The 15,362-nt window shown below is 46.6% G+C and overlaps 1 protein-coding gene across 3 annotated transcripts in view; it reads right to left on the bottom strand.

The window, feature by feature from the left end:
- The window catches only part of CORO2A (coronin 2A), a 64,777-nt gene that overhangs the window by 26,052 nt on the left and 23,363 nt on the right, over positions 1 to 15,362 (bottom strand). The window contains exon 1 of one of the 3 annotated variants that reach the window (XM_053371655.1): positions 4,654 to 5,004. The exons of the other annotated variants lie outside the window; for them this stretch is intronic. The gene's annotated coding sequence lies outside the window, so the exon portion shown is untranslated. Of the gene's footprint in view, positions 1 to 4,653; positions 5,005 to 15,362 lie in introns of those variants that run through there. 3 annotated transcript variants of the gene reach the window in all.

Genomic DNA, 15,362 nt, shown 5'->3' with positions numbered 1-15,362 from the left:
AAGGGTAATCATTATTATTATTTATTATACCCCACCCATCTGGCTGGGTTTCCCCAGCCACTCTGGGCGGCTTCCAACTGAATATTAAAAACAATACAGCATCAGACATTAAAAACTTCCCTAAACAGGGCCGCCTTCAGTTGTCTTTTAAAAGTTGTTTATTGCCTTGACATCTGCTGGGAGGGCGTTCCACAGGGCGGGCGTCACCACCAAGAAGGCCCTCTGCCTGGTTCTCTGTAACCTCACTTCTCGCAGCAAGGGAACCGCCAGAAGGCCCCTGGCACTGGACCTCAGTGTCTAGGCTGGATGATGGGGGTGGAGACATTCCTTCAGGTATACAGGACTGAGGCCGTTTAGGGCTTTAAAGGTCAGCACCAACACTTTGAATTGTGTTCAGAAACGTACTGGGAGCCAATGCAGATCTCTCAGGACCGGTGTTATATGGTCTCGGCGGCCGCCCCCAGTCACCAGTCTAGCTGCCGCATTCTGGATTAATTGCAGTTTCCGAGTCACCTTCAAAGGTAGCCTCATGTAGAGCACATTGCAGTAGTCCAAGCGAGAGATAACCAGAGCATGCACCACTCTGGCGAGACAGTCTGCAGGCAGGTAGGGTCTCAGCCTGCGTACCAGATGGAGCTGGGAGGAGGGATGTGGTTTCTCAAGTAGATTAGGCTCAACACAGGTGAGGGTCACAGGCTTGGCGAAGCCCAGGTGCTACAATAAAAACTCAAGGGAGAAAAGGGGAGCAGAGCTGAGGTGCTCTGTCTGCTCAGCTGCCCATGTTGATGGACTTCAGCTTGGATGCTCCAAGATCTCTGCTGGGACTGTGCTTTGGGTTTGACTCTGGACTGCGTTTCTTGACTGCTGGACTTTCGCCCAAGGGACTTACCTATATGTGACTGTGCTTTAGTTCTTGCCTAGAGGGTCATATTTTGCTCCCAAGCCTATGGTGACTCTACTTCAAGCATAGGCAAACTCGACCCTCCAGATGTTTTGGGACTACAACTCCCATCATCCCTGACCACTGGTCCTGTTAGCTGGGGATGATGGGAGTTGTAGTCCCAAAACACCTGGAGGGCCGAGTTTGCCTATGCCTGCTCTACTTCTACGTACTATCAATTTATGCTTCTCCTTTGCACTGTCAGTAGTGTTGGCCTGCCTTTAAGACACATTTGTTTATCTTGGCCTTTAGATGACAATTGTTGTCATGAGCCTTCTATTCCTTTCTTGCAAGAATGGCAATTTGACTGCTTTTAGTTCAAACTTAATTTAGATTTGTTTTCAGTTGTATCTATTTTCTACTGCATGCTACCTTGGACTCCTTCAGGAGAAAGGAGAGGGGAGAAGTAAGAATAAGAAGAAATTTACCGTGGTAATTCCCAAAACAGTTTTTGCTGGATGGCCATCTGTCATAAAGTGTGCCTCCACCCCCATTGTTCAGCCCGGACACTGAGGTCCAGCTCCGAGGGCCTTCTGGCAATTCCCTCACTGCAAGAAGTGAAGCTACAGGGAACCAAGCAGAGGGCCTTCTCAGTGGTGGTGCCCGCCCTGTGGAACGCCCTCTCATCAGATGTCAAGGAAATAAACCACTATCTGACTTTCAGAAGACGTCTGAAGGCAGCCCTGTTTAGGGAAGTTTTTAATGTTTGGTGTTTTGTCGTGTTTTTAATATTCTGTTGGAGGCCACCCAGAGTGGCTGAAGAAACCCAGCCAGATGGGTGGGGTATAAACAAACAAACAAATTGTTATTATTATTACTACAGTGGTACCTCGGGTTACATATGCTTCAGGTTACACACTCTGCTAACCCAGAAATAGTGCTTCAGGTTAAGAACTTTGCTTCAGGATGAGAACCGAAATTGTGCTCCGGCGGCACAGCAGCAGTGGGAAGCCTCATTAGCTAAAGTGGTGCTTCAGGTTAAGAACAGTTTCAGGTTAAGTAGAGACCGGACCTCCGGAACGAATTAAGTACTTAACCCGAGGTACCACTGTATTATGCTTTAGTTGAGATTCCTGCATTGCAGGGGGTTGGACTAGATGACCCCCAGGATCCCTCCCAACTCTAGAATTCTATGATTCTAGGGTTTTTAAAAGGCCAGCATCTTGAACTGTGTTTGAAAACTGACAGGCAACCAGTAAAGATCTTACGATACAGGTATCATATGCTCTATGCAGCTGACTCAGCCAACTTTGTCAGGCAGCTGCACTTCTGGACCAACTGAGCAGTTCAAGTAAGGCAGCCTTGAAAGGCAACCACACACAGAGTGCATTGCAAAAAAAATCGAAGCAGGAAGCTAGCAGAGAATGTAAGGCAGCTGCCAGGTCCTTCCGAGGGCAAAGCAGAAATGCATACCATGATGCTTATAAAGATCAAAAAAATCAAAAGCATATTGTGACTTGAAGAGGTCAAGTACTTTGCCAAGCAGAGCCGGAGGCTAAGCTCAAACATCTCTCTTAATCCCGCTGAACGCAGTGTGACTGTGAATAGGTGATCCTTTACACAGCAAAAAGGAATTTAACCATCAGATTTCCTGGCACTAGACGGAGAAGAGATGGTTATCTCTCCTTCAGAAAGGAGGAGGCTGTTTGCCCCTAAGCGCTGTAGACATGTTTTTGCCGAATTATCTGCATATATGTTTGTTTATATCAGTGTAGTCTAGAAGCCCATTAAACGGGAGCATGTGTTGCTACATCGCTGCACGTTGGGAAGGTTTTCAGGCATCGGCAATATGTCAAAAATAACTAGGAGGAGGGATGTGTGGGTAAGCCGGCTAGTGTTTGTTGGTTGCTGTTGTTTCGCGGGCTAGCAACTTTTGTAGACTTATTTGCACAGCTGTATGAGAAAGAGGGGAAGAGAAGAGAAAAAGGGGAGGAATTTATATGAAAACACAGCAGGAAGGAAAACTGCTCATCTCTCTCTCTCTCTCTCTCTCTCTCTCTCTCTCTCTCTCTCTCACACACACACACACACACCAAGGTCTTTTTGTTTGTTTGCTGCTGTTTCTAAAATCACTCACTTTCTCTGTTAATTGCACCAGCCCCTTCCACTATCTCATTGCTGATTTAGGTAAAGGTAAAGGGACCCCTGACCATTAGGTCCATTCGTGACCGACTCTGGGGTTGCGGCGCTCATCTCGCTTTACTGGCCGAGGGAGCCGGCGTACAGCTTCTGGGTCATGTGGCTAGCATGACGAAGCCCCTTCTGGCGAACCAGAGCAGCGCACGGAAACGCCGTTTACCTTCCCGCCGGAGCGGTACCTATTTATCTACTTGCACTCTGACATGCTTTCGAACTGCTAGGTTGGCAGGAGCAGGGACCGAGCAACGGGCGCTCACCCCGTTGCATGATCGGCAAGTCCTAGGCTCTGTGGTTTAACCCACAGCGCCACCCGCGTCCCATCATTGCTGATTTATAGGACGAATATTCCTATATGGCATGGCACGAAGAGTGCCATGATTCTGCAGTTACCTACTCCAAAATATGGCATTGATCATGCCCTGAAGGCTTAGGTCTCTCCATCTTTTTCCATCCTAGCCTTGAAGAGCTGCTGGCTCTCTAACCACCTGCATTCTTCCTTCCAGATCCTGGGAACGTGGTGGTACCACATGTCCGAATGTCCCATCACATCAAAAGATCCCTGCCTTTGGAAAACCAGCGTGTCAGGGAAGAGGTCTGTTCCCTGTTCCCTGAAGAGCTAGTTTTCTGTAGGCAAAAAGGAAGCAAAACCAGATCAAAACACCGCAAGATTACAGAACTATGGCCCCTTTCTTAAAACAACCAACCAGAAAATGGATATAATGGGTTAAATAGAAGTAAAGTTAAGATCCGGTTACACTACTCTGTACGTTTGGTAGCCTTTTCGCCCATTTTAGTCACTGGTGTTCTAAGCATGTGAAAATGTTTTTGAATGATAACATTTCAGCTCATTATTTCTCTCTTTTTTCACCTTGGAAAGTAGATCCACAGCATGCTATTTATTTTGCACAGGCAAGTGAAATTTGAGACAAGTACATTGTAGATTAGTCTTCAAAATTGCCAAGAGGTTATGCTAAGGTTGCCTTTCCATTCCTTTCTCCACCCCTCTCCCTTTACTGGCTCCCTCACACTTAAAAAATACAAACCGTAAGCTCCTCAGGGCAGAGACCTGTCTTTCTGGCTTGTGTTGCACCAGGCCTGTACAACATGTGATCCCTCAAGCCAAACTACACTCCAGAACCAGAGCAATAAACTTCCTGGGTTTGCTTTTGCTGTGTACCTTAGAGGGCAAGTTATCAGGCTATTGGCAAGTCACAATAGGAACTGTCTGGCTTGCCCAAGTGCTTTTTAAACCAAATGATGTGCAGAATTCACCATCCGGCTGTAGCTCCTCATAGCATGGGGAATAAACAATATCACCTGCTAATGACTGCAGATCAAGTTGTTCCTCAAGGCACAAGAGCAGGCCGGGCAAGATTTTTTCCAGCCATATATTGTGAGCTGACAGCCTGCCCTGCTCTTTCAGCCTCAGGCGGGAAGCAAAACCAGGAAGCTTGAACATTGCGCCAGAGGGCTGCCTATATGACTAGTGGACCACAAATTGTGCAAGCCGACATTACATTGTACGGCGCTAAATGCATCAATAATGAAAACATTTTCCCCCCTAAACCACTTACCTTTCATTTATTTGCAATCTGTTTCCAACAAATTAAGCTTTTCGAGGAGATCCAGCAAGTTATTGTTCTGTCGCTTGCGTGAAAATAAATTTTTAAAAAGGCTGACGGATTTTTGTTTGTTTCTGTTAATGACAGAAAACGAAGGGAAAGAACCAGGAAAAGAGGTAAGTTCAGAAACCCATGCTGACTGCACACGTCTGCCCTCAGCCTGCGCCGTCAGGTGTGCATATGGAGGAAACAAAACAATGAAATTGGAACCTGAAACCTTGTCCGGTTGGGCGTGGCCATAGTTGCCTCCCTGCCAGTCAGGTGAATCAGCTCTGTGTACAGTCTCTGCATGTTTACCTGTGACCTCAGGGTATCAATTACCTACCATCAGTCTGTTTGGTTAACCTGCTTAAGGGCACCCGCCAAAGCTTAAGTATAATGCTCAAGGGCTTCCACTAACACAGATTTCTCCTCAAGACAGAGGCACACATTGGCCTAACCAGTTTCCTGTATGTCGCAGGCTTTTCTTTATTTTCTCTTCCGTTTTTATTTCCCTTTTCCGATACTGCCAAAGGCAGAAGCAGAATTTAAGCAAGATATACTCCCTTAATGCAGGAGTGGGGAACTTTATTTCACCCTGGGGGCTATATTCCCTTATGGATAGGCAAGCCAGCGGTTGGCAGGTCTTGAGGCCAAAGGGGGGGGGGGAGATATCAGTGTCACGAATTCGAACCCACGTTGGGCCATTGCAGGGGGTTGGACCAGATGACTGTCATGTTCCCTTCCATACAATTCCATGATACCACTTTACTACTTCCACAAAGACTCATGGGAGCTGTAGTTTGTTAAGGGTGCTTGGAGTTTTCAGGCTGCCCCTCAAAGAGCTGCAATTTTTGGAGTGGTTTAACGGTTGACCCTTATTTTCCACTTTTGGACTTATCAAAATTACAAAATTACAGAACTTATTTACGTATGCAACTACGGCGGCACGGACACTACTACCACAACACTGGAAAGAAGATGGTGTCCCAACTAAAGAAGATTGTCAAGTCCAATTAATGGAATATGCTGAAATGGCAAAATTGACAATGAAATTAAGAAGCAGAGATGACAGTGAATTTAAGGAAGAATGGAAGATGTTTATTGCATATACAGTGGTACCTTGGGTTACATATGCTTCAGGTTACATACATAGACTCCACTAACCCAGAAATAGTACCTCAGGTTAAGAACTTTGCTTCAGGATGAGAACAGAAATTGTGTGCCAGCGGCAGCGGGAGGCCCCAGCAGCTAAAGTGGTGCTTCAGGTTAAGAACAGTTTCAGGTTAAGAACGGACCTCCAGAACGAATTAAGCACTTAACCCAAGGTACCACTGTATTTCTGGGTTTGTGGAGTCTGTAACCTGAAGCGTCTGTAACCTGAGGTACCACTGTGTGTTCAAGCCGTCCTGCTCAGGTGAGCAACCTGGCCGCTGAAGTTTCCGAACCATCTTCAGAGGCAGCCCTACCTATAACGTATTGCAGATATCTAACCTTGAGGTTCGATGGCCATTAGACTCTTCTCACAGACAGACACAGATCTTCCTTTTACTAACCTAGGATGATGCAAGCCTCTGCTGGCAGAAAGATGCTGACTTTGTAGTCAGTGCGGATTTGCTGAACAGGACGTTTTACGCACGGTCAGCAAGCCGGCCCTCTCCTTCCTGGAGAGGGCTAGCGGCTGTCCTGCCCTAACACACAGGGAGTTTCGCCAAACCGCCATCCAGTCCAGACACTGTACTTATTCTCAGTTTACTTCCCAACAGTACTTCCTCTTCCCTGTGCCTTGCCTTCATTTGACAGGGCATATGAACTGTCCTTGCATGTTGTATGAGAAATATATATGTCAGAAAATTCATCTGAGACCCAAATACAGCAGATTTTGTGGTTTAACCATAGAATTGTAGACTTGGAAGGGACCCTGAGGATCATCTAGTCCAACCCCCTGCAATGCAGGAAAATGCAGCTCTCAAATACGGGGATCGAACCTGCAGCCTTGGCATTATCAGCACCACGTGAGCTTATCCCACTGAGCTATCCAGGCTATCGTTATCAATCCTCATCTTGTCCTTTTAAGTGCTTCCTACCATGCAGGTAGTGGGTGGCGCTGTGGGTTAAACCACAGAGCCTAGGACTTGCTGATCAGAAGGTCGGCGGTTCGAATCCCCGCGACGGGGTGAGCTCCCGTTGCTCAGTCCCTGCTCCTGCCAACCTAGCAGTTTGAAAGCACGTCCAATTGCAAGTAGATAAATAGGTACCGCTCCAGCGGGAAGGTAAATGGCGTTTCCGTGTGCTGCTCTCATTCGCCAGAAGCGGCTTAGTCATGCTGGCCACATGACCCGGAAGCTGTACGCTGCTTCCCTCGGCCAAGTGAGAAGAGCGCCGCAACCCCAGAGTCGGCCACGACTGGACCTAATGGTCAGGGGTACCTTTACCTTTACCATGCAGGGACAACAGCAAATGCCAATAACTGAATCATCTTTGTTTCTTCTTGGGTACAAATTTGCAGATGGGAAACAGTTCCCCTATGTCAATGCCGGCTGTTGCAACCACTGCTCTAGAGGAAATGCATTGAAAGAATTGCATGATTCACCATTACTTAACAGAGACTGATTCCACTAGCTGACAAATGCCCCCTGCTGGTCAATATCACTGTGTACAAAAATAATCCCCTTCAAAATGTAATATTTTACCAGTTTCTGCTTCCTGAGGAGAGCTTTCCAAAGGTCACAATCTGCTTATTTGTTTGATGCCTGAAATTGGCTCCTATCACCAAGCCATTATGTGCAAAGGCAGAACAGGCAATAAGCACAGATGTACCGACAAACGGTGCCTGTATTGCAAAGCATTATTGGAAGCAACGCAAAGACTGGACCCCTAGAGCTCAAAAATGTCTAACGCTACCCTTACTTTACCTTCCCAAAGTCAAGCTTCTCTTGCAATGTAAGAGATGATGACACACAAGAGTCCAGGACGGTGTTTCCTGTTTTCGGACTACAGTTCCCATCGTCCCTGACCACTGGTCCTGCTAGCTAGGGATGATGGGAGTCATAGTCCAAAAACAACTGGTGACCCATGCTATAAAATACCCAGAGAATGGAGACTGTTCTGCATGACAGAATAGCATGGTCATTATCACAATTTGTATCTGCGCAGGAAGCAACTGAAAATAAGCACAAATTTCCTAAACCTGTTATGGGCTGAAAAAACAGTTGCGTCGAGTAGCAGCCAGCCAAACTATCTTTGGATAGCACAGCATGGAAGCAAAAGCCTCTCCTGTTGTTTGAACCCAACAACTGCTCTTCAGTACCGTTTGTCTGAACATTGAGGTTCAGCTGAACTATTGGGGGCAGTAGTCAAAGATAAAGTTATCCTCCTCTATGAATGTGTCTAAGGGGGTTGCGGCGCTCATCTCGCTTTATTGGCCAAGGGAGCCGGCGTACAGCTTCCAGGTCATGTGGCCAGCATGACTGAGCCGCTTCTGACGAACCAGAGGAGTGCACAGAAACGCCGTTTACCTTCCCACCAGAGTGGTACCTATTTATCTACTTGCACTTTGACATGCTTTTGAACTGCTAAGTTGGCAGGAACAGGGACCGAGCAACGGGAGCTCACCCCGTCGCGGGGATTTGAACCGCCGACCTTCTGATCAGCAAGTCCTAGGCTCTGTGGTTTAACCCACCTCGCCACCCGCATCCCAACAATGTGTCTAATGCACTTTTAAACTATCTAAGCCAGTGACCATAACTGCAAGTAGTGAGAGCAGATTCCATAAATCAATTCTGGGTTGTATGAGGAAGCCCTTTCTTTGGTCTGGCTGGAATCTGCTGTCCATCAGCTTCATGAAGTCCTCGTATTATATGGCAGAGGAAATAAATTTCATCTCTATCTACGGTCTCCCTTGGGAGGTTGTGAACTCTCCTTCCTTGGAGGTTTTTAAGCACAGGTTGGGTGGCCATCTGTCATGGATGCTTTAGGTGAGATTCCGTCATTGCAGGGGGTTGGACTAAATGACCTTTGGGTCCCTTCCAACTCTACAATCTATGATTCAGCACAGCGCTTGCAACTTTATCAACCTCTACAAGGCCATCAGCTAATATCCGCTAAAACATACTTGGCATGCACCATGAGAACAAACTTCTAGGAAGCAGCATTTTCTCCCAAACAGAGATGAACGAACCCTAGTTAAAGAACAAAAAGTAACACATTTTAGCACTATGAAGCAGTTTTGCTAAAAGGACAGCAGACATTTAAAACAAACAAACAAACAAACTTCACACCACCAAAAAAATCTAATTTTGAAAAGCAGGGAGCAGTGCCCACTGACGACAACAAATCTGAGATCAGCTATTTTATTTATTCTGTTGTTGTGTATAATTGTTCCTATCATACCCACTGTGTTAATACTGCTCTCGCAGTTTTTGCTTTAGTAAAAAGATAAGTAGGAGAACAAGAGACCAACGCCTTGTGATCACAGAACTTGTAACCACAGGGGTACAAGAAGCCAGTCATTTCAAGGGTTAACTTTTAAGCTTCTGGACACAGTGACCAAGAGAAATTGGGAATCTGTGCAGAGCAGCTCCTGGCAAGAGGGGCTGAGAACCCAGCTCTCCTCATCCCAGCATTCTGGATCTTCAACAGAAAATAAATAATAATAAAACCTAAGAGAAGGTCGGTCAAGGAAAGTAATAGAACCACTCCATTCTGCCTTGGTCAGACCACACCTGGAATGCTATGTCCAGTTCTGAGGGCCACTAGTTAAAAAGAATATTGGCAAGCTGGAATGTGTGCAGAGGAAGACGACCAACATGATCAAGAGTCTGGAAACCAAGCCTTATGAGGAACGGTTGAAGGAGCTGGGTAGGTTTAGCCTGGTAAAGAGGAGACTGAGAGGAGATGTGACAGCCATCTTCAAATATCTAGACGGGTGTCACTTGGAGGATGGAGCAAGCTTGTTTTCTCCTGCTCTGGAAGGTAGGACTTGAACCAAAGGCTTCAAGTTACAAGAAAAGAGATTCTGACTAAACATCAGGAAGAACTTTCTGACAGTGAGAGCTGTTTGACAGTTGAACGGACTCCCTCAGAAGGTCGTGGACTCTTCTTCCTTCGAGGTTTTTCAAGCAGAGGTTGGGTGGCCATCTGTCAGGGATGCTTCAGCTCAGATTCCTGCATTGTAGGGGGTTGGACGCGGGTGGCGCTGTGGGTTAAACTACAGAGCCTAGGACTTACCGATCAGAAGGTCGGCGGTTCGAATCCCCGTGACGGGGTGAGCTCCCCTGTTCCTGCCAACTTAGCAGTTCGAAAGCACGCCAAAGTGCAAGCGGATAAATAGGTACCAGTCCGGCGGGGAAGGTAAACGGCATTTCCATGCACTGCTCTGGTTCGCCAGAAGTGGCTTGGTCTTGCTGGCCACATGACCTGGAAGCTGTACGCCGGCTCCCTCGGCCAGTAAAGCAAGAAGAGCGCCACAACCCCAGAGTCACACACGACTGGATCTAATGGTCAGTGGTCCCTTTACCTTTACGGGGTTGGACTAGATGACCCTTGGGGTCCCTTCCAACTCTACCATTCTCTGATTCTAAAAAACCAAAACAATGATGTCACTCCCCTCCCTTAGATTGGTTACTTGAGGACCAGTGGGACACAAGATACCTTCATGTACGCTAAGATGGTATCAGAGTAAATTGAATACAACTCTTTGCCATTATACGCATGTGCCGCACCTGAAACGTTGGCTTAGCATCCCACATTTCGGCATAAACATGACACTAGCAGCTTGGTACCGCAGGCTGCTGCTGCTTTACTCCTTTAGGGGCTGCATTACCTAACAAATTGCCAGACACTTGCCATCTGCTCCTGCCATTCATGACATGACACACTACACTGGAGGCTGGGCCTAAAGGAAGGCTCCTATTGTGTGAAAAGAGAAGCGGCAAGGCAGGCTGCTATAGGACATCTCCTTCTGCCACAAATTAAAAATAAATCAATCAAAAAAATCACCTCTAAGGTACTGCTTTCAAACTTCAAAACACAAACAATAAAACAAAAGCCCAACTGACCAATGCATGCTGTGTGACTATTATTTCTAAGCAGTTAAGATGTGAACTCTTATCCTAAGCATGGAGTGTATTAGGGGAGGGGTAGTAGGGACGCAGGTGGCGCTGTGGGTTAAACCACAGAGCCTAGGGCTTGCAGATCGGAAGGTCGGTGGTTCGAATCCCCGTGACGGGGTGAGCTCCCGTTGCTCGGTCCCTGCTCCTGCCAACCTAGCAGTTCGAAAGCATGTCAAGGAAAAGGGAGCATAGCTCTGTGCTCCAAAAAGATGACTTGCAGAGCTTTCCTTGGGAACTTTTGGGTAGATAAAAATCTAGTGTTCGAAAACCAGAGAGATTGTAAAACAATGTTAAAAGAAGATGGAGATTAGGGAAAATCAGGCAAACCTCATATCCCCACCGACCACATTCCAACTGCAAAACTGTTTCAATTGTGAGCCAAATCTACTGTATCGTAGCTATCAGAAAGGACACAAGGCTTCAGAGTGCTGTTGCAATTTCTAACTATCCCGCCGCAGTGGCTGGAATCTATGTTTTCTCAACAGGGTTGGGAGGGGAACGGCTGGAAAACCGAAGGAAAGCAGTTCTGAACAATCAATCCCTTAACAGCTAAGGATTAATCTAAGACCGGAGCTCATCCGACTCCTTGTGCCCGGTTGTCAAATACATAAATTGGCAGAGCCATAAACTGAAGTGGTTGGAGCTACAGATGTGATTCTAGGTTACATTTGCCCTATGTATTTCCCAAACTTGGGTCTCCAGCTATTTTGGGGGGACTACAATTCCCATGTGCGGGTGGCGCTGTGAGTTAAACCACAGAGCCTAGGACTTGCCGATCAGAAGGTCGGCAGTTCGAATCCCCTCGATGGGGTGAGCTCCCGTTGCTCAGTCCCTGCTCCTGCCAACCTAGCAGTTCGAAAGCACGTCAAAGTGCAAGTAGATAAATAGGTACCACTCTGGTGGGAAGGTAAAAAGCATTTCCGTGCGCTGCTCTGGTTCCGCCAGAAGTGGCTTAGTCATGCTGGTCACATGACCCGGAAGCTGTGCGCCGGCTCCCTCAGCCAGTAAAGCGATATGAGTGCCGCAAGCCCAGAGTCGGTCATGACTGGACCTAATGGCCAGGGGTCCCTTTACCTTACAATTCCCATCATCCTTGACCACTGATCTGGTTACTAGGGGTGATGGGAGTTGTAGTCCAAAACCAACAACTGGAAAGCCAAGTCTGGGAAACCCTGACTTACACAGTATCACACCACTTTAAACTGTCATGGCTTCCTCCAAGGAATCCTGGGGATTGTAGTTCGTGATGGGTGTTGTGAGCGATAATTCCCCTCACAAGAGCTACAATTCCAAAAGTTCCCTGGGAAGAGATTGTTAAACTCCTCTGGGAACTGTAGCTACCTGAGGGGAATAGGGGCTTCCCGACAACAGCAAACTGCAGTTCCCAGAATTCTTTGAGGAAAGCTATGACAGGTATTAGTGATATATGGAAGTGAGAGCTGGACCATAAAGAAGGCTGATCGCTGAAGAATTGATGCTTTTGAATTATGGTGCTGGAGGAGACTCTTGAGAGTCCCATGGACTGCAAGAAGATCAAACCTATCCATTCTGAAGGAAATCAGCCCTGAGTGCTCACTGGAAGGACAGATCCTGAAGCTGAGGCTCCAATACTTTGGCCACCTCATGAGAAGAGAAGACTCCCTGGAAAAGACCCTGATGTTGGGAAAGATGGAGGCCGCAAGGAGAAGGGGACGACAGAGGACGAGATGGTTGGATGGTGTTTGCGAAGCTACCAGCATGAGTTTGACCAAAGTGCGGGAGGCAGTGGAAGACAGGAGTGCCTGGCGTGCTCTGGTCCAGGGGGTCACGAAGAGTCAGACACGACTAAACAACAACAACAACATGGCAGGTATGGTACAGCTTTAAATGTTTGGTGTAGCTGGAGCAAAAGGTTTATCAGCAAATGGCCCCCAGGTGTACCATTTACTCTACATTATGGCAGCATCTCTCATAAAAAGGAGAGGAGAATACACGAACAGCGGGGAATGGACTTCAGCATCTAAAAGAGCTTTTCCTCAGAGGTAAAGAGTAAGTCACTTGTAGATCTTCAGTGCATGGCTATTAGGAACAGACAAGCTGGTCCCTCTGGCAGAAATCCAGAGCATTCCCAAACCCCCAGATGGCAAAAAGTGCTTTCACTTGGATTTCTGCCCTGAAAGGATTACATAGGGAGGAAGAAGCATCATTTGGCAGGAAGTCAGCCCAGAAGGCAAGACTGGAAGTCAAATTCTGCCACTTTGGGTTGGATCACGACTGGGTGTTTCAAACTCCCCCCCCCCAAAACCCCCACCACATTTCTATACCACTTTATATTTTTAAGAAAACAATCTCAAAGCAGTTGACAATGAATTAAAACATCGAATAAAACAATCCAGGATAAAGCATTACTGCTGAAAGTCAAATTGTTGTTTTTATTTCGATTATATATTTTGTGGTTTTATATTTTGCTTTTGTTCTGTGAACTGCCCTGAGACCTCCAGGTATAGGGCGGTATATAAATATAATAATAATAATAATAATAATAATAATAATAATAATAATAGCAACAATAATATACCGTATTTTTCGCTCGATAACACACACCTGACCATAACACGCACATAGTTTTTAGAGGAGGAAAACAAGAAAAAAAAATTCTGAATGAAACAGTGGATGTATCATTTTTGTGCTTCATGCTGCGGCCACAGACATGTGATTTGATGGTGAGTTTGGGGTAGCCCAATGCAAAGATCCTGAGGATCCATGTGGATCCATGCTTTGTAACCACGTTTTTGCACCATTGCAGCCCCAGGCAACAGTGGGTGCGTGATTTTTTTGGTGCAGGCTGTAGCCATGGACATGCTATGTGATCTGATGGTGAATCTGGGGTGACCCAATGCAAAGATCCTGAGGATCCATGTGGATCCGTGCTTTGTAACCATGTTTTTGCACCATTGCAGCCCTGTTTTTGCATCAGATCATTGCTATGTGATCTGATGGTGAATTTGGGGTAACTCAATGCAAAGATCCTGAGGATCCATGTGGATCCGTGATTGGAACCACGTTTTAAGTAGGGAGGGAAGGAAAAACATAGAAGCGACAAGGAGAGGGGTGTGCAGAGAAGCAGCTGGCTAAGAATGCAGGAGAGGGGTTTTACCGGAGGGAGGAAAGGAAGGCAAAAGTCCCCCCCCCCCACAAGCCAGCCAGCTCTCTCTCTCTCCCCCCCCCCCAACCTGCATGTTGCCTTCGAGTCCCAGACGCACGGAGAGGAATTAGAAGGAAGGAGGCTCTGCTTGCCTGGAGGGGAGGGGTTTTCTCTGCTCTTTGTTCCGTTTGAGCAAACACAGTAAGGAAACAGAAGCGGGTGGGCAGTAAGACCCTGAGGCAGAGCTTCCTCCTTTCAAGGCTTCCCTTCTCCGGAGGATTTGATATTTGCCTGATTTTTGCCTTCACTCGCGCTTGTCAGCTCCAGGGACCACACATTCGCTCAATAACACGCACAGACATTTCCCCTTACTTTTTAGGAGAAAAAATCTGCGTGTAATAGAGGGGAAAATACGGTATTTTTAAAGCAACGTAATCAACAGGAAACTTAAAGATTTCTAAATAAAACATTACAAAGGAGCTCAACTACAGAATGCACATTTAACACATCAAAGTTAACAAAAAAAATTATCTTAAACACTTCAAAAGAAACAATTCCTAAAAGAAGTCAAATATAAAATGCACATTTAAAACAGCATAAATAACCAGAGGGTAAAATGTTATCTCAAGCATAGACCGTATCTGCGGCTGTTGCTGCCAAGCCTGCCAATGGTGGATGGCAGCTATGAAAGCTCAGGCGCAATGACCTGGGTCTGCACTAAGAGGCAGCCAAGATGCCAATCTTGTGTACGATGTGAATACGGCTTATGTTTTCTAGTCGGATTGAAGCTTTGATGGGTTCTTGCACAAAGACCTCTTTAACAACAACAACAACAACAACAACAACAACTTCACAGCGTGTGGTTAATACCACCAGGAAGTGATCCTGCCATAGAGACAGATGCCAGGTCATCTCTCATTGCTGTTACAAAAGTCTGCCTGCCTCCATCCTTAGGCAAAACGCACAGGTGGGAAACAGGAAGCGAGGGAACACGGACTGAGTCAGCAGCAAGGCTAGTGCATTGATGGCGCAATGAGGGGCACAGGTAGGGACGGAAGGTGATAGATGCAGCTGATTGCTTTTTTATTATTACAGTGGTACCTCGGGTTACATACGCTTCAGGTTACAGACTCCGCTAACCCAGAAATATTACCTCGAGTTAAGAACTTTGCTTCAGGATAAGAACAGAAATCGTGCTCCGGCGACGTGGCAGCAGCAGGAGGCCCCATTAGCTAAAGTGGTGCTTCAGGTTAAGAACAGTTTCAGGTTAAGAACGGATCTCCAGAACAAATTAAGTACTTAACCCGAGGTACCACTATATTTACAAGTGGAATTGATAAGTCTGGAGGTTGAAGATGGAAACTCCCAGTTGCTCAAAAATCCACAAGATGAAGGTTGCTCCCATGATCTGAGAAGGGACCCCCGACTGCCACTGCTCCCACTCT

The sequence above is a fragment of the Podarcis raffonei genome, chromosome 17 (genome assembly GCF_027172205.1).
Source record: "Podarcis raffonei isolate rPodRaf1 chromosome 17, rPodRaf1.pri, whole genome shotgun sequence".
NCBI classification, from domain to species: domain Eukaryota; kingdom Metazoa; phylum Chordata; class Lepidosauria; order Squamata; family Lacertidae; genus Podarcis; species Podarcis raffonei.
Note: the sequence above shows the minus strand (reverse complement) of the source record. Positions and strands in the feature narration are given on the sequence as shown.